General features: G+C 45.6%; 2 long non-coding RNA genes across 3 annotated transcripts; one reads left to right on the top strand and one right to left on the bottom strand.

Annotated features, from left to right (window-relative positions):
• Window positions 1-1,728: 1,728 nt before the first annotated feature.
• Window positions 1,729-3,301, bottom strand: LOC147342560 (uncharacterized). The gene is made up of 2 exons (XR_015157358.1): window positions 3,195-3,301; window positions 1,729-2,095 (listed from the first exon to the last, which is right to left on the bottom strand). It is a non-coding gene; the product is annotated as an uncharacterized LOC147342560 (long non-coding RNA).
• LOC147342559 (uncharacterized) lies at window positions 1,780-23,539 on the top strand. Of its 2 annotated transcripts, XR_015157356.1 has the most exons (5): window positions 1,780-1,914; window positions 2,002-2,104; window positions 2,759-2,859; window positions 3,355-3,413; window positions 22,558-23,539. It is a non-coding gene; the product is annotated as an uncharacterized LOC147342559 (long non-coding RNA). The 2 variants fall into 2 exon arrangements; XR_015157355.1 differs by lacking the exons at window positions 1,780-1,914; window positions 2,002-2,104 and adding an exon at window positions 2,185-2,658 and having other exon boundaries at window positions 2,759-3,413.
• The last annotated feature ends 556 nt before the right edge of the window (window positions 23,540-24,095 follow it).

The raw sequence follows: 24,095 nt of genomic DNA, 5'->3' as shown, positions 1-24,095 counted from the left end.
AGAACGGAAACTTAGGACGAGGGACTTGCTGAGGGGGACCTCTGTAGGTGGGTAGCCTGTTGGCCAGCCAGGTTCTCTCCTGCTTAGCCCAGGGTCTTGTTTTCATTCTACTGGGTTGGCCAAAAAATTCTTCTGGGATTTCCCTATAGTGTGATGGGAACCCCGAACGAACTTTTTGGCCAACCTAATACAGTGAGTTGCAAGTTGAACCGTGTTTGCCCCAAAGATACACTGAAGACCTAACACTCTTTACCTATGAATGTGAATTTCCTTGGAAATAGGGTCTTTGCAGTTGTAACCAAAATCAGCTCATACTAGATGCATGCCTGCTTGTTAAGTCACTTTATTCATGGGCGACTCTTTGCGACCCCAGGGACTGCAGCCTGCCAGGCTCCTCTGTCCATGGAGTTTTCCAGGCAAGAATACTGGAGTGGGTTGCGATTTCCTCCTCCGGGGATCTTCCCAACCCAGGGATCGAACCCAGGTCTCCTGCTTCACAGGTGGGTTCTTCAGCACTGAGCCACCTGGGAAGCCCCGTTCCTCTGATGTCTTTACTGTAGATAGTTCACCGAGAACTGATAAATATTTTGGCAGGCAACTCAATAACGAGACCTGGCCATGAGCTTCTGTTGTTTAAGGATTATGTAGGTGATCACTCTTGTAAGTTTATCTGTAAGCTGGACACCTCTAGAATAAACCCCAGGATCCCGGACACTCAACCGACCTGAACCGGTCTTAGCCGCTCTCCCCATCCACCCGCCCCTGATGGGAGCTCCGTATGCAGGGCCAGGACCTTGGCTGGAATGTGGCCCAAGGGTTTTTAGCATTTCTGTCCTGAGAACTGATTTTTTCTCTTTCCCATTTTAGCTTTCACATGCAATCATAATTTTAAAGTTGACCAGACTCTTGACTAAAGAGGTCAGCCTTGGCCTCCTGTCTTCAGAGTTGCTGCAAACAGAAATAAACCACACTCTGAGAAGGGCGTTGCCCTCTGCTCGGTTTTCCTTCATGCAGCTGGGATGTAGGACTGGGAACATCTTGGCAAACTTTTTGAAAAGATTGGACCTGCAAAGATTTAGTCCAAAAAGTTTTCAAAACGGGACCTTGGTCCCACCCGAAATTCCAAGAGTCGGGAATTCTCCTTCTGAGCTTTTCCTTCTGTCTCATCCTTAAGGAGAAGAGAACCCAAGAAATCATCTGCTCTCAGGCAAAGGCTTCCAATTTCTCAAACTCCCTGGGAGAAAGAATAAAAAGTAAGGTTTATTACATTTCACATCAACTGGCTGATTTTCATCAGCTTCCCACATGGCTTCCCTTAAGCCCCCGATGTGGTTTTCGCCCAAGAGCCTGATGAATCTCACGGATAACCCTCATTATCAATGCCTATTTCTTTAAGAGATGAAATGATTGGTTATCTACCTTTTCCAGGATGCCGAAGGACTGCATCATTTCACTCGAGAGGAATTAAGTGTAGAGTGCAAAGCAGTGAGACAGGGTTGATAAGTCACAGAGGAAAACCCGTCCTAGTTCCGTCGCTTTCCATACACTGCCTTGCCTTTCCGTGGGTATTTCCCTTCGTCTGCAAGGACTCTTCCCTCCTTCAACTAGGCTGTGTCTAGTCTTCCTTCGACACTGAGATCCTAGGTCACCTCTCCTGGGAAGACGTCCCTGACCTTCCAACTTGCCACTTCCTGCCTCCTTTGGCTTCTTCTTTTTAATATTCATTCATTTGGCTGCTCTGGGGTTTAGCTCCAGCACACAGGAGCTTACGTTGCTGCACACAGAACTCAGTTGTGTCATGTGGGATCTAGTTCCCCAACCAGGAGTCGAACCTAGGCCCACCCGCATTGGGAAGGCGGAGTCTTAGCCGCTGGACCACCAGGGAAGTCCCACTTCTGTTGCTTCTTACCACCGGTAAGTGTAAGCCTCTGTGCTTTCAACTCTGGGAGCCTTGATTGTACTGTTTGTTATAGTCTGTTGATGTATCCATCTCTCCACCAGAATGAACAACCCGATGATGACTCTGAGCACCCAAAGGTGCCCACCCGCGTGTCCTCAGGGCCTAGCAAGGCTTTCGGAAATATCTGTGGAGAGACTAAGGAAGGTAGGGTAGAAGAAGACGGTGTTTTATCTTGTTAGGTGGGGGCTTTGGTGACAGATGTGGCCAGCGTGGGAAAGAAAACCAAAGGTAACAAGAGGCATCACATAGGCCGAAGTTTCTGGAAAGAAGCTTGGGGGTGGTGGCAGAAAACCCTGCAGTCTTGGTTGTGACACTGGTCACCTACCCGCTGTGCTGCTTACTGTTGTCTTTCTTCCCTCTTCCCCGCCCCCCCCCCGCACCCCCACCCCCAACAAATATTTGCTGAGTGCCTACTGTATGCAGAATCCTGGGGTTGGCTGGGGAAGGAAAGAGGGAGTGATTGTCGAAAACCGCAAAGACAAGGTCCAACTCCGAGTCCAAGAGTACAGATGACGAAACAGAGAAAGAATCCATCTGTTATTAACAAGCTTAAAATTCCAAACCTGGAAAAACAAATCCTCTGTTGCTTAGTAAATATTTGTGGAGTAGCTGAACGAGGGTCCAGCCGCAAGATAACTAAGGCACAACCTTTTCCTTCCAGAAGTTCACGGCAACAAACCACATGCCCTCCGTACCTGGTAAAGGCTCCGGACCCACTAAGGGATCAGAGCTACTGTTCCTACTGTGTTCATTGTGTAATTTCTTCCTAATCTGAGTCCTGGGGCTTTGTTTGTTTAGTGTGGGTGCTGCAGCTTCTGAGGACTGAGTGCAACGGGAAAGCATTTTCTAAGCCATTGTCATCCCATTTGATCCCCTGAAGGACACCTCGGCCTCAACAGGTAACTGCTTAGGGAGGGGGCAGGAAGCAGGCAGAGTCCAGGCACCCTGAATTCTCTAAAACTTGGTCTGCTCATCAAAACCACCCCCTGTTCAAACTGTAAAAAAACAGGGGACTTTCCTGGCAGTCCAGTGGTGAAGACTTCACCTTCCAGTTCACCATGCACAGGTTCGATTCCCTGTCAGGGAGCTACAATCCCACGTGCCTCAGGACCCCAAACGCCCCAAAATATAAAGCAGAAGCACAATTTAAGTGAATTCCATGAAGACTTTAAAAATGGTCCACATCAAAAAATCTTCCCCCCAAAATTGTAAAAAAATAAAAATAAAAACTCACAAGGTGGCATCAGAGGCATTTAGCCATCCGACCAGCTGCCTCCTCTGAACGTCTCCGCTGGCGCACGTGATTTATGATACCTGCACCCAGAAGGTGGTGTGTGTAGCTGTGTCTGCCTTGTGCCCTGTGGGATCCCTCTCTTGCTTCTCTCACGCCATAGTTCTACGAATCCAGAGAGTCTGCTCTACAGAAATGAAGACAAGCACGCAGTCAACCGAGGTGCGGGCAGTGAGTGGTTCTGGAGCCCGAGATCCTGCGAGCGGGAGGGAGGGTGGACTCCGGCCGAGTTAGGAAAGGCCTCGGAGGCTGCGCCGTCTCCTCGCCGGGCACAGGGAGGTGGCGGGGGTCTGGGCGGGGGAGGGTGTCTCACGGAGCTCTCCCTGGCTGCCTCGGGGGGCCTCAGCTGGAGACAAGGCCAGGATGGGTGTGGGGGAGACGGGGCAGACAGACCAGTTTGAGAGACCGTGAAGGCCTCAACGAAGCGGGTAGCAGAGACTTGGAAAGGAGGGGGCGATTTTCAGAGAAACGGGCGACAGACTGCGTCCTCCTCGGCACAATTCAATGAGCCCAATCTGTGCTTTCTAAACGGCCTGTGCTCCAGAGGCCCAGAGCTCTCCGTTTGCTCCGGACACCTGATACGGCACACTCCCTACGTTGCAAGTCCCAGATAAATAATGACCGAAGGAATCACACCGGGGCTGCGGCCCGTGGCACCCCGGGGAGCTGGGGTTTCCCCGAGGAGACGACTCCCTCAGAGTCTGCAGGTCAGCCTGACACCATCCGTCGGGGGCTGGAAAGGCCAGGGGCCCTGGGGGGTGGGCACCGTGTTGAGCTGTTTATGTCGTCTTCAGCCGCCGCACTACCTCATTTGGACTCGGAGTTTCCTATCGAGACTATAGCTGCTCCAGATTGCATAGGAAAGACTTCACTTAGTATAAACACCAACTTAATCCCACTCACATATTCCATCCAGATCTTGTTTCTTGACAGTTTTCTCTGCGGGCTACTGTGATCAGTAAAAAAGAAGTCTGGACTGCCAGCCAGATCCACAGCAAAAGGTGTCATCAGCACACACCTTTCCCCTAGTCCTCTTCCTTTTAAATCAGAAATTCTGTATAACATTTTCCATCAGTGAAAGAGAGAACCACCACTTCCTAGCTTTCTCTCTCTCTCTCTCTCTCTTTTTTTTTTTTTTTTTTGGGTCCCTTTTTTTTTTTCCAAACAACAGACCTTCCTTTTGGATTTACATCAGCATTTAGCTAACTTCCTGAACACTTCACCCACTTCCTGAACTTATTCTGAGGAAGGAAAAACATCCTCCTTCAGAAATAAATGCAAATAATCACGGAGATTATTTTTATTAAATAAATAGTGTAAATGCAATGGAATTTCCTGTACAATGTACGTTTACTGTGGATATTTCAACAAGAATCTGTTTGTTGTGATCTCGTAGGAACCGTTTTATTTGCAGATAGTCTGAGGGATTATAACCGTTATGTAGCTACTCAAGAGATAAATTCTGAACATTTGCAATTTTTTTTTTCTGTTTGCTGTTGTTAAAAAGTTTTTGTTTTTTTTTTTAACTGAAAAATCTGAACACTAGGGGGAATGGTTTTCTTTAGGTCAGCATTTCTGAAGCTTCGTTTCTTTTAAAACAGGGTTTTCATGACCCCTAGTGGTAAATAGCGGGAAGGACCGCTTTAAAGCTGAAGGTGAGTGTCACACACTGTCTCAGTGATCAGGGTTTTTTAGTTATGCATTTGGGAGAAAATGGGCTTCCCTGGTGGTTCAGATGGTAAAGAATCTGCTTGCAATGCAGGAGACCCTGGTTCCATCCCTGAGTTGGGAAGATTCCCCTGGACTCCAATATGCTTGCCTGGAGAATCCCATGGACAGAGCGCATGGGGTCCCAAAGAGTCGGACACTGAACGACAAATACTTAGGGAGAAAACACACCTGTTCCAAGCACTTCTTAATGCCCATACTGCCTAAGAACCCTGTGAAGTGATGATATGGAAATGGCAATCCTTAAACATTTCTGGTGATGTTCTATTCTTTTGATTAATATTTCTTCAGAGCCAGCCCACTGCCTAGCCAGCCCACACCTAAACTGGTTCAGTTTAAGAATGAATGAAAAATCTGAGACTTTGGAGAGAGAAGCACATCGATATATCAAGTCAGGATCAGGGTCTCTTCAATTTTTTTTTTTTAATGAAGGCAGTCTCTCTGTATTTGTAAGAAGTTCGATTTGGTCATCTGGTTGTGGAGAAGAATGGTATTTTTCTGTTGAGTAAATCTCATGGACGCCTTAGAGATATGTTTTAGGCTGACTGTCCAGATCTTTTTTGTTTTCATTTCTGGCTACACCACATGGCATGTGGGATCTTAGTTCCCCAAGCAGGGATTGAACCCCAGGCCCCTTGCCTTGGAAGGGCAGTGTCTTAACCACTAGACCACCAGGGAAGTCCCCTTGCCCCTGTCTTTTACAAAGGGTTTACAGGGCCTTTCTTAATGTTCTCCAGTGTGTCGGGCAGCAGCTAATTTTTAGAGGAAGCGGTGATAAGAATCTGAGAAAGGCTTTTCGCCCCCGCGTTCCTTGCACCACCGTCCAGCAGAAGGCTGCCTGGGACAGATGGGTATCTAGCCTCCTCATGCCTTCCCCAGGAAGAGGCTCCCTCATCCATTACCCAGGCTGACATTCTTCCGCAGGTCCATCCAAGGCCTGCAGAGTCGGGCCCCTTCCCCTTTCCTCCAGCCCCACGTCCCGCCTCTTCCTCAGACTCCATGTGTGTTCTAACCAATTCCAACTCCCTTGTGTCTCACTCCTCTCGGTTTTGCACATGCAGGTCCCCTCAGCCAGGAGACCCTGTCTCTCCAAGGCTCTGGACTCGCTGCTCAAGACCCCATGTAAGCGTTCTCTCTCCCGGGAGCCTTGAATGATCCCTCCTGGCCGACCTTGTGCCCCTGTGTGTCACCTCTCAAACACCTATAATTGCACGTTATCTCACATTCCATTGTTTGCACACATGTCTCTCCTAGACATCTGTGATAGTCTCAAGGACAAGGACTGTCCTGGCGCCTAACTCCCTGGCTTGTCCAGGTGCCCTGCCAATGTTCACTGACATCCTGACATCAGTGTCTGTAGGCTTAGACTGTTCCGCTGGGCTGCAGTGTTTTGATAGGAGAGGCCGGGGAGTGTGCAGCTAGTTCAAAAGTAGAGTTGACAGTCAAGAGAGCAGGTCTTTGAAAGTGTACAGAACCACTTATTATCTCAAATGGCCTCAAACTTCATCCCCTGAGGAATATGATGGTTTCACATAAATGATCTCTAAGTTTTTATCTGGGTGCATCACAGTTTCTATAACTGGAGGAGCTGTGATCTAAGCGTTTGTAAAACTCTGAGGTCAATGCAGGAAGTCTGTAACTGCATGAAAAATATATAATGTACACATGTGTCTTTGGGGAGCGAAATGGTCCAATCTTTCATAGGTGGGTGTATGATCACAAAAGATTGAATACCACTGATGAAGAATTGTTGCAAAAAGGATGCTCGTAATCTTTTATTGGCTTAGTAGGAGTTGACACCTTCTTGACTGCTTCACAAGGGAAGCTTATAAACCAGCGATTCTGTTGCTTTTTTTCCACTGTCCTTCATTAGGGCACCTACAGGTCTGGTCTACAATTTAAAAAGAGAGGTTAAGGGCTTTTGCCTGTGTTCCACTGGTGTTGAATTAGTGTCATCCTCCTTAGGTTCTAAAGGTATTGTGAAGGTATGATCAGAACCCTCGTTAACCCAAGATTATGCAGCATTCCCCACATAAAGAATTTTTCCTGCTCCAGGAAAGCTATCCCAGAGTGCTCACCAATCCTGCCCAGGTGGTCCAGGCTGAACCTTTTGTTCAGGTAACCTACATGTGAAGCATGACTATAAAATGTTCTGCCACTGTGGGCTGGGCTTGCAAACTGCCAGGATGCTTTTGCTCCTGGATGGGAGATGCCACCTATTAAAGTGAATTGCGGTCGGGAGAGGCAGGCTTCATATGTGTGTGAGCTGAGCAGTCATTCAGAGTCTCAGGCTTTAATGCTCTTGCTGTCTTGAGTGAAGTGAAAGTGAAAGTTGCTCAATTGCTTCCGACTCTTTGGGACTCCATGGACTGTCGGCTACCAGGCTCCTCAGCAGACAGTCCATGGAGTTTTTCAGGCAAGAGTACTGGAGTGGGTTGCCATTTGAAGTTCTTAATAATTTTTGAATAAGAGCTTCTATATTTTTACTTTGCACCTGGTCCTGCAAATTGTGCTGCAAGACCTGAGTGGCTGCATATACCTGAAGCAGCACCGTGTGGTGGAAAGGGCACGAGCTTTGAAGTCAGCAGTTGGGAGTTCAGGTCCCCATTCTGTAATTTCTCAGCTGTGTGAGTGTGACTAGGTTGCTTAACGTCTCTGGCCTTCAGTGTTCTTATATCTAAAATGGTGATCATGGTGACCATAATATCTAACTTCTGTAATTGTCAGGGCTGTTAAACAGTATGTGTGATGGCAATGGCTGATAATGATGACAATGATTTGAAATTAACAAGTTAAGAAAGAACAAAATACATGAATATGAAAAGGAGACCAAAACAAACCAAAAAATCCATACACACAGACTTTTAGAGGTGGGAGGAATCCTAAAGACGAGCTCTTAGGTCCAGCTGTTTTGACCTTTGTCCTTCCACAGTCCTTTGAATTAGACCACGTGAAAATATTATATTATCATTATTTTCCTTTATTATAAATCTTTTTCTGCATTCAACTTTGAGACCTCCCCCTGCCTCTCCAGACTTGGGACTATGTCTATCCTTGAAAACAAATAAACAAACAAAACTCTTCACAACGCCTGTCATAAAGTAGATGTTTAATAAATAATTGTTGAAAGAATAAACTAGCTCATTATTTGATTTTCTTGTTGCAAAGCTGAAGCCCAGAGAAACTGAGTGAGTTACCCAGGCTCACAAAGCCTGTCCTTGGCAAAGCCAGAACTGGAGTCCCTTCTGTTTGTTTTGAAAGGAGTGCTTAGGGCCCTGTGGGGACCCATGTAGACACCATCTTTATTGCTTGCTGAGTTGCAATGATCAGATTACTTGGGAAATGTCTGAGTCTTTTGTGTAAGTGTATATTTACTTATTTGGAGTAAAAAATCAGAGGGGAAGGCCAGCCACTGGGGCTGGAACGAATATCCTTGGGACTGTCCCAGAGAACTTCTAGAGAAAGCAATCCATCAGACCCCTTTACTGAGCTCACAAGCCTGGCTCCCCTCTCTCCTTCCCCAGATCCTCCCATTCATGAGATTATCCTCTGTGATGCTGATGTCCTAGCTGTGATTGATCACCCACTGCTATCTCGGGGACCTGAGAGTGACCTTCTGGGTGCATTTGTAAGGGGAAAAAAAAATAAAAACCTTGAATGCATCCTCCGGTTGGCCTGAGATCAGGGGGGCTCAGAGTCATCTTTCATTAGAAAGATGGAAAAGCAATCATTGGAAAAACAATCCAAACAATAATAAAAAAAAAATCCATAAGAAAATATTCTCCTTCCAAGGACTTAAAAGATACTTCTCATTTCAGCCACCCCACTGACATGATACCACCTCTAGGCAAGAAAAACAAATGTGTTTGTGAGAGGAGGAGAGGAAGGGAAGAAAGGAGAGATGGAAAAGTTAACAGAGGAAGGGAGGAGGGGCGGGATGCAGGGAAAAGATGAAGAAACAAAGACAGAGAGGCTGAACGTATTTGAAAAGATATGTGGGACTCATATTTACCTGAAGAATCCCAGAAAGCTAAATCAGACTATCAGGATGAATCAGTCTTGTTAAACTCACTTGGTTCAGCGTTAATTCTCAGGCTGGGAAGGAAGCATTGGAATACAGTGAAAAGATCTGGGTTTGAGTTTCGGCTCGAATGACAGTTTGTTGTGCGGACCGGGACTTGAATTTTTCAAGTCCTAGACCTCAGTTTTCTAACTCAGAAGTAGGGGGGAAATAGAGGAAATGAGACATACAAAAGTCATTTGAAAAAACAGAGTGTGACTCAAGCAAACACGGCCTCGAATTTATACGCGAGCTGGATCCATTCCACTTGAAACAGGCTTCGACACACCCCCAGCTCTGCTCTTCAGAAGCTGGAGGAACTTTTGTACTTCGTGTTTCTTAAATAAATAAGTACAAGATCCGATGGTCTTGTCACATCATTATGCTCAGGTGAGCTCATTCCGAGTCGTGGGTACAATTCTGAAATCATAATAAAAAGATAAAACAGACGCATGGCTTCCTACCAGCTTTCAACACACTTATTACCCTGGACTGGGCAGACCTGGCTGGCAATGAGTCCTGATGCCAGTCCTGCCGCTCCAGTGCTGGGTATGAGTGAGTGTGACCATCTGCAAATTTCTCAGTGTCATCCAACCTCCCTGTTCCCACTTCTGATGGGAAAACACCCCCCTCCCTGTGTTGTCAGCACAAAAGCAAGTGCTGAGCACAGCTCTTGACATCTGCTGGAGCCTCTGCCTCTGTTGACCGACCCTGCACCCTCAGTTCCAGCACAGAGCAGATGAGAAATACATAAGATTTTTCCTCCTCCTCTTCTCTTTTTCACTGCTCTTACCCCCTCCCCACTCCCACTTACTCAGGTGTATTTCCCTGGGCCCCAAAGTAAAAGCTTTGGATCTGCGTATCTGAGATACTGCTTGACAGCATCTCTGTGAAGCCTTCAAACAGGAAGTGCAGTCACTGCACTAAACCCCCTACACACTAGCCTACAAGTTGTGAGCTTTCAAAGATGTGGATGTGAAAACCGGATGGAATTGGAGGCCCAGAGAAAGGATGAAGAGAGAAAAGAGGAAGAAGAAACTGAAGAACCGAAGGGATTCACGACACAGGAAACGGCAAGGGGATTTTCTCTACTTGTGGAGGCATGGTTAGTTTTTGAGGCTGCTGCTACTGCTGCTAAGTCGCTTCAGTCGTGTCCGACTCTGTGCGACCCCATAGACGGCAGCCCACGAGGCTCCCCCCTCCCTGGGATTCTCCAGGCAAGAACACTGGAGTGGGTTGCCAGTAGTTTTTGAGGCACCAGACCTGAAAGTCGAAAGAAGCATGAAAGTTGCAGCAGCCGTTCAGAACGCAATCCAGGGCTACCGTGGCATCCCTGACAAGACAGACGAGCTACCACCCAGAAATCACTGGATCATTTTTTCAAGAGGCTAGGTGGAATTGAGTCTGGCGTGGACCAGAGCTTGTGCCATCAACGTCAGCTGCAAGCGGAATTACAGCCTGCCCTCCGTCTCTGTTGCTGACGACCCTTCGGCTCTTCCGTTGCCCACCTCCGCTCCCTCCTCCATCACTAACTCTCCTCGCCTGTGCACCCAATGCCCGCCCCTGTATGCCAGCTGTTGTGCTGTGCTACTGTACTTTTCAAGGTCCTGTACTGTAAGGTTAAAAATGTTTTCTTTATTTTTTGTTTTGTAACGTATTATTTGTGTGAAAAGTGTTATAAACCTGTTACAGTACAGTACTATACAACCGTGTTAGCTGGCTCCCTAGGCTGACTCTGTTGGACTTAGGGACAAATTGGATTTACGAACACATTCTCAGAATGGAACTCATTTGTGTGTAGGGGACTTACTGTATTTTATGGTTGTATATCTGTCTTGGGTGTCAGCAAGTAAAACAGATTCCAGATAACTTATTTGCAGAGCAGTTTATTGGCGGGATATTAGGGGATGGAGAGAACTAGAAATGGGTAGAGATCAGAGGAGGTTCTTGTGCTGTGAAGAACGCAGTGGGGGAGGGGAAAACGTCCAAGTGTGAGTTTTCTCTTGGTTGATAATTTGTTGTGTGAACATGGACGTGTCATTTCACATCCTGGGCCTCCGGTCTCCCACCCAGGAGTGGAGAGTCAGTGGGCGAGGCCACAGCTGTGGTGTCCGGCAGCAGTGTGGTCAGCAGGCTAGTTCCACTGCTTTCAAACCAACGGCTTCCAGCTCTTTCCGTGGATAACCACCAGCCACATCTGCATTCCTGAACTGATTCTCGGAGGCTGCCAGTTCAAGGGAAGACCACCAGAGCGGCTGAGCCCAAGTCAGTTGCCCACCCTCAGATTTTGCTAGGGCCAGTGTGTGAGTGTGTGTGTGTCTGTATGTGTGTGTCTGTGTGAGTGTGTGTGTATGTGTGTGTGAGAGAGTGTGTGAATGTGTGTGTGAGAGTGTATGTGTGAGTGTGTGTTGTGTGTGTGTGTGTGAGTGTGTGTGTGAGAGTAAGTGTGCGTGTGTGTGTGTGTGAGAGAAAGAGAGAGAGAGAGGTCCTGACTACTTTTGATGTGGAAGATGGGTTCAACCTCCCACCAAGAAAAACCACACCAAGATCAATCCTTAGGAAGAGAGAGGGGTTGGTTGAGAGACACTAGACAATTAAACTGGGACGCCTGTCCAGTTGCAGCTCAGAAGAGGACGCGCAGGCGTCTTCCAGAGGCCATGGACTCTGAGGTCCCGCCTTGTGTGGGATAAAGGGCCCAAGTACCGTGCTGAGGGCCCACTGCTGTGGATAGAGAGGGCCCTGCAGTGTCTGCTCCTTCAAAGTGGTTTTGAAGAAAAATCAACATTAAATGAAAACAAATAATTAGGAATTTATTGTCATTGAAAAACACATATAAACAAGTTCCACTTTCCACTTCCACTTTGAAGGTGGCTCAGTCGTGTCCAACTCTTTGTGACCCCATGGACTATACAGTCCATGGAATTCTCCAGGCCAGAATACTGGAGTGGGTAGCCTTTCCCTTGTCCAAGGGATCTTCCCAACCCAGGGATCAAACCCAGGTCTCCCACATTGCAGGTGGATTCTTTACCAGCTGAGCCACAAAGGAAGCCCAAGAACACTGGAGTGGGTAGCCTATCCCTTCTCTAGCAGATCTTCCCGACCCAGGAATTGAACCGGGGTCTCCTGCATTGCAGGCAGATTCTTTACCAACTGAGCTATGAGGGAAGCCCAATAAACAAGTTGAATTCAATCAACTTCAATACACTCTGCCTCTGAGTGTAGACAGGTTTGGAGAAATACCTGTGCAGACATCAGTCACAAGCCATCTGAAGAGCTGGTCCCTTACCAATTAATAAACAAGTTGAATTCAATTAAATGGTGAGGGACCAGCTCTTCAGATGGCTTGTGACTGATTTCCGCACAGCTGTTTCTCCAGACCTGTCTACACTCAGAGGCAGGGGCTTCAAGCAGCCCATGTGTGTGTCTCACCTCCTCTCAGCTCTCAGCACGCCCCTGAATGCTGGGTGGCCGTGCCACTGATCATATTGTCTCTGCTTCAGGAACTGACTGCTTCCTTCTTTCATATCTTTAAAACCCTAATCATTCAAAAAACTAAATTAAAGACTCAAGCCCAACAGCTGAATGCATTTTTTCATTTGGGAAAGCCCAGTTTTCAGTAGAAGATTATCCTGGGCAAAGACACCTGCCCTGCCGCCCACCCCCCACCCCAATCTTTCTTTTCAGAATAAGTATTCTGATGAATCTCAGAAGTCGTTGGACCTATTTCCTGCTAAAAGGTGACAAACCAACAAGAAAATAATCGTTAATCACCCTCAACTCTTCACTGCAAATAAACAGGACTGCTTTGGACAATTTAGATGGTCCGCTGCTGCTGCTGCTGCTGCTAAGTCGCTTCAGTCGTGTCCGACTCTGTGCGACCCCATAGACGGCAGCCCACCAGGCTCCCCCGTCCATGGGATTCTCCAGGCAAGAACACTGGAGTGGGTTGCCATTTCCTTCTCCATAGATGGTCCACAATCACCTCCAAAATTTGGTACGGATTGTGTTAGACTAAATCCTCACTTTTGCACAGGGCGTCACAGTTTATACAGAGCTTTCTGGCTTGCATGGGCTTCCCAGGTGGCTCAGTGGTAAGGAGTCTACCTGCCAACGCAGGAGACCCAGGTTTGATCCCTGGTCAGGAAGATCCCCTGGAGGAGGAAATGGCAATCCGCTACAGTGTTCTTGCCTGGGAAATCCCATGGACAGAGGAGCCTGGTGGGATCCTCCATGGGATCACACAGAGTCGGACACGACTGAGCAACTGACTGAGCGCGCACACACACACACACATGCATAGTTCTCGTGGAGTCTGCAGTTTGCCCTCTTAAATGCATTATTTTATTTGAGCCCCTACTAGGCCACTGGGCAAGCATCACTTTTCTTCCGATTACTGTAAATACGTCCTCAACTTGTTCAATGTCCACTCTTTCTTTTTTCTTTTAAATTGAGGCATACTTCACATCTGATAAAAAGCACAAGTCTCAGTTGTTCACTCTGGCAAGTTTTGACAGTTTCACACACTGTGTAACTGCCAGGTACAAACAGACACAAAACATTTCCATCACCCCAGAACATTTCCTCACTTTTCTTTCCAATTTCCCTCTCCCCCCAGCAACTACTTTCTGATTTCTATCACTACAATTTTTGTTTTTTGGTATGTGAGTTTCATTTCATATCAATGGAATCACACAGTATATGCATGAATTATCCATGCTGTGTATATCAGGAGAGTCTACGCTTGTATTGCTGATAGTATTCATTGTATAAATACATCACAATTTGCTTTTGAAATCATCTTTTGATAGAAATTTGTGGAGTTTGGGGGGGCATACTTTTTGCTTTTATAAATATGGCTGCTATAAAAATTCTTGTACAAATACTTTTGTGAACATGTGTTTTCATTTAACTTGGATAAATACCTAAGAATGAAATCGCTGGGTCATAGGGTAGATGTATGTTTAACTTTATAAAAAAAGCACCAAATAGTTCTCCAAAGTGGTTTGTCAGATATATGGCTTGTCAACATCCACTTGGCTTCCTCCAGTCATTTCTCCTTGTAAACTCCAGAGCAATCTATTCAAAACATAACCTTGATCCCATCACTTTCCTGCTGAAACCCTTTCAATGGGTTTCCACTACCCTTCAGATGGAGTCCAAATTTTTAAACACGGCGTGCATAGCGTGGCCCAGCGCTTGCCTCAGCTACTGCTTCCTGTCTCCCTGCCCCCTTGTATCTGCATTCCAGTCTCCTTCCCTGTGGAGCTTTTTCCCTCCTCTTTTCCTGGATGACCCCTGTTCATCCACTGGACTTTCTGCCCATTTATCCTTCAAGTTTCAACTTACGGCTTACTTCCTCAGGGGCTTCCTCTGTGGACGAGGTCAGGTCACACGTTACCTGCTCCTGTGATGCCTGGGTCTTCTCCTTCTTAACATTCATTGTGCCGTTGTTATTTTTAAATTGCATATATTTATTTCAGTTTTTGAATAGGTTATACACTCATACAGTTCAAAGATTCTCAAAAGATGTTCAGCGAAAAGTTTTGGGTGTACTCCTGTTCCATTTTGCCTAGCTTCCCACCTACCTAAAAAAAAAAAAACACACAGAAAAACTCCCTTCAATCCCTTTCCAGAGGGACTTCCCTGGTTAAGAATTCACCTTCATTGCAGGGGATGCGGGTCTGATTGCTGGTCAGTGAACTAAGATTCCCACGTGTCTCGGGGCAAACTAAGGCCACGTGTCACAGCTAGCGAAGCCTGCGTGTCACAGTGAAGAGCCTGCACAGCAACAGAAGCTTCCTTTCCAGAAAATGCCTATGTGAGATTTTTACACACATATGCACTATACTGATTATTAGTATTACTCTTTGTAATATCACTGCATCAATTTATTATATTACTATATTAGTATATATACTAATATAAAGAATATATACTAATTATATAATATATATATTATATGTATATATAATATAAATATATACTAATATAATAAATTGATGCAGTAATATTACAAAGAGTAATACTAATAATTAGTATAGTGCATATGTGTATGAAAGTGAAAGTCGCTCAGTTGTGTCCAACTCTTTGCAACTCCGTGAACTATACAGTCCATGGACTTCTCTAGGCCAGAGTGGGTAGCCATTCCCTTCTCCAGGGGATCTTTATGTGTAAAATCTCATAAAGGCATTTTCTGGAGAGGAATTTTTTTGGGCTGTATTATATATATATATATGTACACTAATATAATTAATATATATACTAATATAGTAAATTGATATAATAATATTAGAAACAGTAATACTAAAAATTAGTATAGTGCATGTGTGTGTAAAATCTCATATAGGCGTTTTCTGGAGGGGAATTTTTTTTTTTACTGCATTATATATATATAAACCAATATAATTAGTATATATACTAATATAATAAGTAAATATACTAATATAATGAATTGATACAGTAATATTAGAGTAATGCTAATAATTAGTGTAGTGTAAATGGGTGTAAAATCTCATACAGGCCTCTTCTAGAAAGGAATTTCTTTGGGTTGTGCAGGCTCCTCATTGAACAACTACACTATCGTTAGTCTCACAGTAGTGCACTCTACACACCATCCTGCACTTTCCTTTTTTCACTTAGCAATATGTCTTGGTAATTTTCCTTTTTAGAACTTAGAAATCTTGCTCATTCTTTGTCACTTCTCCCTGGCGTTCCATCTAGGGCTGGTCTGTCCCTTAAGCCTGACGCTCTGTCTAGGACTGCTCCAGGCCCATCCGGATGGCCATTTCAGTTATTCTTCATCTTTTGCTAATCAATGTTGTAGTGATAACAATCATATACACATGTTACTTTCTTGTGAATGTTAGAACACCCAAAGGATAATTTCATAGGAACAAATTGATGGTACAAAAAGTCCGAGTTTGTATAATATTTGAACAGATTTTGGCAAATTGCCTTCCATGGGGTTGTATCACTTTATGCACCCACCCGCAGCGAATCAGAAAGCCTGTTTGCCCTTGACCTCGCTGTATTTGTTGCAGAGCGTTTGGCAATCTGGCAATGTGAGAACAAAAAAATATCATCTTGGCATAGTTTGTTTTAGTTTGCATTTCTTACTTGAGAAACTAAGCATCTGGTAGGATTTGTTATATTTTTAATTACATAGCACTGCCGCTGCTGCTAAGTCGCTTCAGTCGTGTCCGACTCTGTGCGACCCCACAGACGGCAGCCCACCAGGCTCCCCCGTCCCTGGGGTTCTCCAGGCAAGAACACTGGAGTGGGTTGCCATTTCCTTCTCCATTACATAGCACAGTGCCTGGCAATATATCCAATACATCTATCAATACAATAACAAACATATGTGTTGTCTATTAATATATATGATGTATGCCAAGTGCGTATATTTTATTTATTAATATATATTAAGCATATGTACTGTATACAAGTATATATAATTGTTGAAGGGATTAAAAACTGAATGATGATCAAAGAGGTTAAGGTCAAATGATTTAGGACACACAACTTGTAAGTGAGGATTTTCTGGCGCCGAGTACAGTGTGATTCCTTTTTTAAAAAATATTTTTAAAAATTAATTTACTTATTTTAATTAGAGGCTAATTACTTTACAATATTGTAGTGGTTTTTGCCAAACATTGACATGAATCAGCCATGGGTGTACATGTGTTCCCCATCCTGAACCCCGCTCCCACCTTCCTCCCCATCCCATCCCTCAGGGTCATCCCAGTGCACCAGCCCTGAGCACCCTGTCTCATGCATTGAACCTTTACCGGTGATCTGCTTCATATATGGTAACATACATGTTTCAGTGCTATTCTCTCAAATCATCCCACTTTTGCCTTCTGCCACAGAGTCCAAAAGTCTGTTCTTTATATTTGTGTCTCTTTTGCTGTCTCACATAAAGGATCGTCGTTACCATCTTTCTAAATTCCATATATATGCGTTAATATACGTACAGTATGATTTCTATCAGCGTGTGCAGCCCCACATTTTTAGGGTGGTCCACAGGGAGAACGGAGAAGGCAATGGCACCCCAGTCCAGGACTCTTGCCTGGAAAATCCCATGGACAGAGGGGCCTGGAGGGCTGCACTCCATGGGGTCGCTGGGAGTCGGACATGACTGAGCAACTTCACTTTACTTTTTTCACTTTCATGCATTGGAGAAGGAAATGGCAACCCACTCCAGTGTTCTTGCCTGGAGAATCCCAGGGACCGGGGAGCCTCGTGGGCTGCCGTCTATGGGGTCACACAGAGTCGGACACGACTGAAAGCGACTTAGCAGCAGCAGCAGCAACAGGGAGAAAGGAAAATGAGAGGCTATGAAAGGGCAGAAGGTAAAAATCTTGGCTCTGCTCCGCTCGGTGTTACTGTTGAAATCATTTATAAGATGCCAAGTATACTGTTTGATAGGACATACAACCCACTCAGTATTCTTGCCTGGAAAATCGCACGGACAGAGGAGCCTGGTGGGCTATGGTCCACAGGGCCGCAGAGACTCAGACATGACTGGACCGGAGCTGGATGAGGAGGACCCTGCTGAATGCCAACTGGAGACCACCCAGCTCAGGGCCGGCCCCCATCACTCCGTTCAGTGACGAGCATGGGGGTGAAGGTCAGGTCTCCTAGGAGCACCTTCCTGCCGGGGGGAAGGAGATGACAACAGAAACCTCGAGGCTTCTGCTGGTCCTCAGTTGTCTGCTTCCAGTGACTCCCCTCCCTGTTGGTACCTTGTGACTCCAGGTCCCTGGGAGAGATGGTTGGGCCCAGGGTGGACTGGCCCAAGTGAGGTCCTTCAGAATCTCCAAAGAATTTGGGCATAGGACCCAGTGTGTGTGTGTGGTGGGATGGGGGGTGGGGAGTGCTGTGCTCAGTCGCTCAGTTGCGTCTCTTTGTGACCCGTGGACTGTTGCCTCCAGGCTCCTGTGAGGTTACAGCCTAGGAAGAGAAACGCGTCAGCCTTTTCTGGTGAACTTGGCTCAGCCTGGCAGTGCTGAGCCCTATAACGGGATGGACTTTGTAAGCAGTCCTGAGTGGTTAGAGGTCACTCCACGCAGATGGAGAAAGGGAAGCGGGGGGCTTTCTGAGGGCCTCTAAAGAAGAAAGAGTGGCTGATTGGTGAATTCCTGGTACTTTTCTCAAATTCATCAAAGACTGAGTGTAACCTGAAAGGGGGTTCTTTTGCTTGGACACAAGGAGGGTCACCCCAACATGGAGGTGCAGGGCCGGGAGATGGTTCTCCTTGGAGAGGGAGCGCCCTTTCTGAGCTCTAACTTCCCAGCTTCCACTTCTCATCTCTTCTGAAACCCAGTCACACTTCTTGGTCTCAAGTTTTCTCTGATACATGACACTTAAAATGACTTGTCCACCTTTATTTAAATTTTCCCATGTGGGACCTGTTCTGGTTCCCAACATCCTTTACGCTCTAAGTCACACAATTTTTGTGAGTTTTAAATAAAGAAATGAGATTACCAACAAGGACCTACTGTGTAGCACAGGGAAACTCTGCTCAATATTCTGTAATAACCTGAGTGGGAAAAGAAGTGGTGCCTCAGATGGTAAAGAATCTGTTTACAAAGTGGAGGACCTGGGTCTGATCCCCAGGTCGGGGAGATCCCCTGTGGGGAGTATGGCAACCCACTCCACTATTCTTGCCTGGAGAGTCCCATGGTACAGAGGAGCCTGGTGGGCTACAGTCCATGGGGTCGAAAAGAGGTGGACATGACCGAGCAACTAACACACACGTGTATAATTGAAAAATTTTGCTACATACCTGAAACTAACACAACGCTGTTAATCAACCATACTCCAATACAAGATAAAAATTAAAACAAAATTAAGATATCAGAAAAGTTAAATTATGTAAACTTACAATTCAATGAAAGGTACCAAAAAATATCTGTAGAATTTAATTCAAATAAAAATTCCGATAGGATTTTTTGAAGGTACATAGAAACTCATTCTGAAAAAAGTGAAAGGAAGGAAGGAAGAAAGAAGGAAAGGAATATAGGGCACCTAATGAGATGGACTCTCTCTCTCTATATATATATATATATTTTTTTTTTCCCCCCAATGGAAGAAGGGATGGGGATGAGCCTGTCAGTCAACTCATTTCCAGTTTGAACAGAACACAGAACAAACCCATTTCTACTTGAAGGTCAGACAGCTTCCCAAACTAGTCTATTTGCTCTGAAAGCATTGCTGAAGATATGTCTGTCACAGGCTGGGGAGACTGGGAGACATACTTGGGTAGCAATTCAGGCTCCAACTCCTACAAAAGTCACTACTTCTGTGAGTCTGAGTTTTCTCAACCATAAAGAAAAATTTATGTGGCTGCTATAAGAACTAAATGTACCCTTATGCAGAGTCAGAGCTCAGTGAACGGTAGGTGAGTATTACTGTAATATCTTCCCAAGAAGAGTCAGGAGAACCTCCATTCTGATGGGAAGAGCTACTTGCCTGATGATGCTTCCCTTTTAACCCAGGGTCCAGAATCAAGCTTACGACGTTGCCGTGGCAACCTTGTTACTCATTAGGGTTATGATCTCGCAAACCCCTTTTCGTAAGTCTACTTCTGAAGCCTATCAGACAATGAGAAGAACTTATCAGCCTGACCAGACCAGGGGATGTATACATATGTGCACACACAAACACACACAAGCTTCAAACAGCTATTTTTCAGGGCAAGTCCCACTTGGGTCATCTCCTGTCAAGAGAAAAATGTAAATCACTTTTCAGTTCAGCATCCAGCGGCCCCGCAAACCAGTCCAAGAAAAATTCAACCTTGGTCTACATAACAGAAACCGGGCAGCCAGCCAGCAAATTTTTGTTTTGTGTTTTTAAGACAAATTAAGAGAAATGCAACGTGCTCTTCGTCAAATGATGTCTGTGGTGATGAAGAGCGGCCCCACAGGGCTAGGGTTTAATCCTGGCAAAGGATATGGGTAATTTGCTGGGTTGGGCTAAGGGAGGACCTTCGAGGGGTAAACTCCCCTGGGTGACTTAAAGGCTGCAGAAATTGCGAAGGAAGGAATCACCAAGAACCTCAGTACCCAAGAGGTTGGTTCTAAACAAGTCCCAGATCCGAAGCTGCTAAGGGTGGAGTAGGAGTGGGAAGCTGAGGGTAGAGGGAGGCTGGAAGATGAGGTGGGGTCAGTTCACAAGAGGATGTAAGTTTGAACCTTCCCCCTAGAGGCTGTGGGAGCCCTTGGAACCAATTTAAGCAATGATATTGTCTTTCCCACTCTTCAGCTAATCCCTGATGGAACTGGGAGTCAGGAGCTTTCTCATGCTCATGTGATTATTATAACAACACTTGGAGGTAGACTTCATTACTTTTCTTTTCCAGTTGAGTAAATGGAGACTCAGAAAGTAGCTAAACTGCCCAGGATTACCCGGCTAACTGGAGCCAATACTTGAAGTCCAAGAGCCTCCAGGCCCAGTCATTGAATTTTCCAGTTTGGCCCCAAAGCAAGGACAATATCTAAATTATGCATCTTTGTTTTCCCTACCCCTCCCTGCCTGGTCCCAGCTCTCCAAAATTCAGTTGACTTTGGGAGGTTGAAAAGTCAAACATGACCTCGCCTTTCCCCCGCTCTCCAGCAGGCCCTGGGAATGGCTGTCAGAGCTGGCAAAACAAGGGCACTGTGAGGCCAGAGGCCCTTTGCTTCCCTCCTGAGCACATTCCCTTTCCCTGTCCCTTCTCACAGGGAGAGGAATTTTGCCCGTGGGAGCGGTCTCAGGTGCCTCCTTAACGCATTCCTGCATCTAAATCAGATGCTGGTCAATGTTTCACCCCCTGCCTCCCTCCCAGCCAGATCTTCTGAAGCTGGTGAACAATTAACCTCCAGAGGCTCTCGGACCTCTCTCACGAAAAGCCTTCCCACACATTGCTGTGCTCCTGCATGCTCAGTCGTTCAATTGCATCTGACTCTTTGCAACCCCATGAACTGGGACCCACCAGGCTCCTCTGTTCATGGGATATTTTAGGCAAGGATACTGGAGTGGGTCGCCATTTCCTCCTCAGGGGATCTTCCCGACCCAGGGATCGAACCCACATCTCCGGCATTGCAGGCGGTGTCTTTAGTTGCTGAGCCATCTGGGAACTACTGGGTGTCGAGGATCTACCAAACCCCGCCAGTCTCCGAGGAGCCTCTTGTATCCATTTTTATACTGATTCTGATGATGTACAGTTCTTCCAAACAAGGAAATACATCTTAGGGGACCACTGAGCCAAAGCACCCACACTCAACACTTGGATTACATTTTCTGTTGAAAATTCTTACAAAGAACCAGAGAAGAGGGGCGGACATTCTAACTTCACTCTGCCACCTAGCAGTCAGCTCACCTTAGCCAATGGTCTTAACCTTTGCAGGTTTTCTCTTCGTTTGTTGAATGAGGAGAATCATTCTTTCTTCTTCCATTTAGTATACAGGTTAAACATCCATGGAAAACTGTTCGGCCTGTGTGTATGTTAGTTGCTCAGTCGTGTCTGAATCTTTGTGACCCCATGGTCTGTCCATGGAATTCTCCAGGCAAGAACACTGGAGTGGGTAGCCTATTCCATCTCCAGGGGATCTTCCCGACCCAGGAGGGATTGAACCTGAGCCTCTGCATGGCAGGCAAATTCTTTACCATCTGAGCTACCAGGGAAGCCTATAGTAGAAATTTAATAAGTATTCATACCTAAGAAACTGTAGCTTAAAGCTTGTAAAAGCATAGAGTTCTGGAACTGAAAAGCCCCTGACAGAGCTGTGCATCATTTATAAATGAAGGACCCCAGAGAGAGAATTCGGGGCTGTATCTATCAATCTCTCAGCCAGTTGGTGCTCTGTAATCTAGTTCAGCTTTGTCTAGAAATACAATATATAAGCCATACATGTAATTTTAAAAGCTTTTTTAGTAATCACATTTAAAAAGTAGAAGGAAACAGGTGACATTAACATTTTTTACTTAATCCAATATAGACAATATCCCTTTCGTGGATCACAGCCTTGTTGTGGTGAAGGAGCTTGAGTAACTCAATGAAGCTATGAGCCATGCCGTGGAGGGCCACCCAAGATGGATGGGTCATAGTGGAGAGTTCTGATGAAACGTGGTCCACTGTGTAAGGGAGAAGAGGGCAGCAGAGGATGAGGTGGTTAGACAGCATCACTGACTGAATGGACATTGACTTGAGCAAACTCCAGGAGACAGTGAAAGATAGGGAAGCGTGGTGGGCTGCAGTTCATGGGGTTGCAAACAGTCGGACATGACTTAGCAACTGAACAACAAAGACAATATATTTTTCACGTAATCAACAAAAAAAGCATAAGCAAATGATTTATACTTGTTGTACCGAATCTTCACAATCTGGTGTGTATTTTACACTTAGAGCACAGTTGACACAGACTAGTCACACTTCAAGTGCATAACAGTCACGTGTGGCTCGAGGCTACCACAGGGACAGCACAGATTTAGTCCAAGGTGAGTCAGTAAACATTTTGTGCACCTTCTATGTTCCAGGCACTCTCTGGATGCAGGGATATGAAGGTGACGAAACCCAGCAGAGGATGAAGCGGACAGCCTTGGAAACCAGAAATCATAACCCAAGGTTGGGAGTCCCTCCCCATCTAGGCTGCTGGATTATGCATTTGTATGTTTGGTTGAGCAAGTCAGGAAGAAAATTCTCCAGGGACAATATCTGGATCACGAGGGCATTTTCCTCTACTCCAGTACTGGGGATAGCAAAGTATTTGTTCCAAACTGCTGTTATGTTCTAGGCATTGTGTTCTGCATTCAACAGGTATTGTCTGATTTATTCCTCAGCGTGACTGTATAGGGACTTTATTGTGTCCATTTTATCGAAGACAAAGTAAAGGCTCAGAGAACCTGAATAATTCATGCACAAGTCATATCAGAGGTGGAGCTGTGACTCTGTCACAGAAAGCAGGCATGATTAACTTGGTCAGTGTCATTTATGGAGATGTGAGCAAGGTGAGTGAACATTCCTTGGACATGATGGTTTTTGCCTTTTTAAAAACATTCCTGGTGGAGCAGTAGATAAAAATCTGCTGGCCAATGCAAGGAACATAGGTTCGATCCCTGGTCCAGTAAGATTCTATATGCTGCAGGACAACTAAGCCCACGTGCCACGACTACTGAGCTTGCGCCCTAGAGCCCGGAGACCAACCGCTGAGTCCACACCACAGCTCCTGAAGCCTGCGTGCTCTAGGGCCCGAGAGCCACAGTCTCATGCCCTGTGCTGCAGCTACTGAAATCTGCGTGCCTAGAGACCATGCTCTGCAACTAGAGGACCCATCACAACGAGAAGCCTGTGCACTCAACTAGCGAGCAGTTCCCACTCTCCACAGCCAGAGCAAGGCTGCACGCAGCAGCAAAGACCCCGAGCAGCCAAAAATAAATAAATAAAAATAAACAAACAAATACGGCAGTGCATGCACACAAAACAAAAATAAATAAAGAAACATTCCTAAAGTTTCCCGAATAAAGTGACTAGAGGTTGATTTTAATACCTTCTCATCCCTGGTGACCAAAGTTCCCACTGCCTGAGGCTCTTGCTGCAAAGGAAGAGAGGAAGACAGCATTCCAACAACTCAGTTCCCTGGCTGTTGGGAGCTGCTCTGTGCCTCAGAGGCCTCAGGTTTTTTTTTTTTTCTTTTTATTGTTGTTTTTTAAATTTTATTGGGTTATAGTTGATTTACAATGTGGGGTTGGTTTCAAGTGTACAGCAAAGTGATTCAGTTATACATAAACTTCCACTCAGTCTTTTTCGGATTCTTTTCTCATGTAGGTTATCACAGAATATTGAGTGTATTTCCCTGTGCTGTGCAGCAGGTCCTTGTCGGTTACCTATTTTGTATATAGTAGTGCCTGTGTCTTCATCCCAAGTTCCTGATTTATCCCTCCTCTCTACCACGTTTCCCCTTGGGTAATCATAAATTTGTTTTCAATATCTTTAAATCTGTTTCTGTTCTGTAAATAAGTTTATTTGTATCATTTAAAAAATTAGATTCCACATACGAATGAAATCCGATGGCATT

This window comes from Bos grunniens, chromosome 29 (assembly GCF_055505025.1).
Source record: "Bos grunniens cultivar Pamir isolate PY7600 chromosome 29, Bosgru_T2T1.0, whole genome shotgun sequence".
Lineage (NCBI taxonomy): Eukaryota > Metazoa > Chordata > Mammalia > Artiodactyla > Bovidae > Bos > Bos grunniens.
This window is presented reverse-complemented; position numbering and strand designations above follow the sequence as displayed.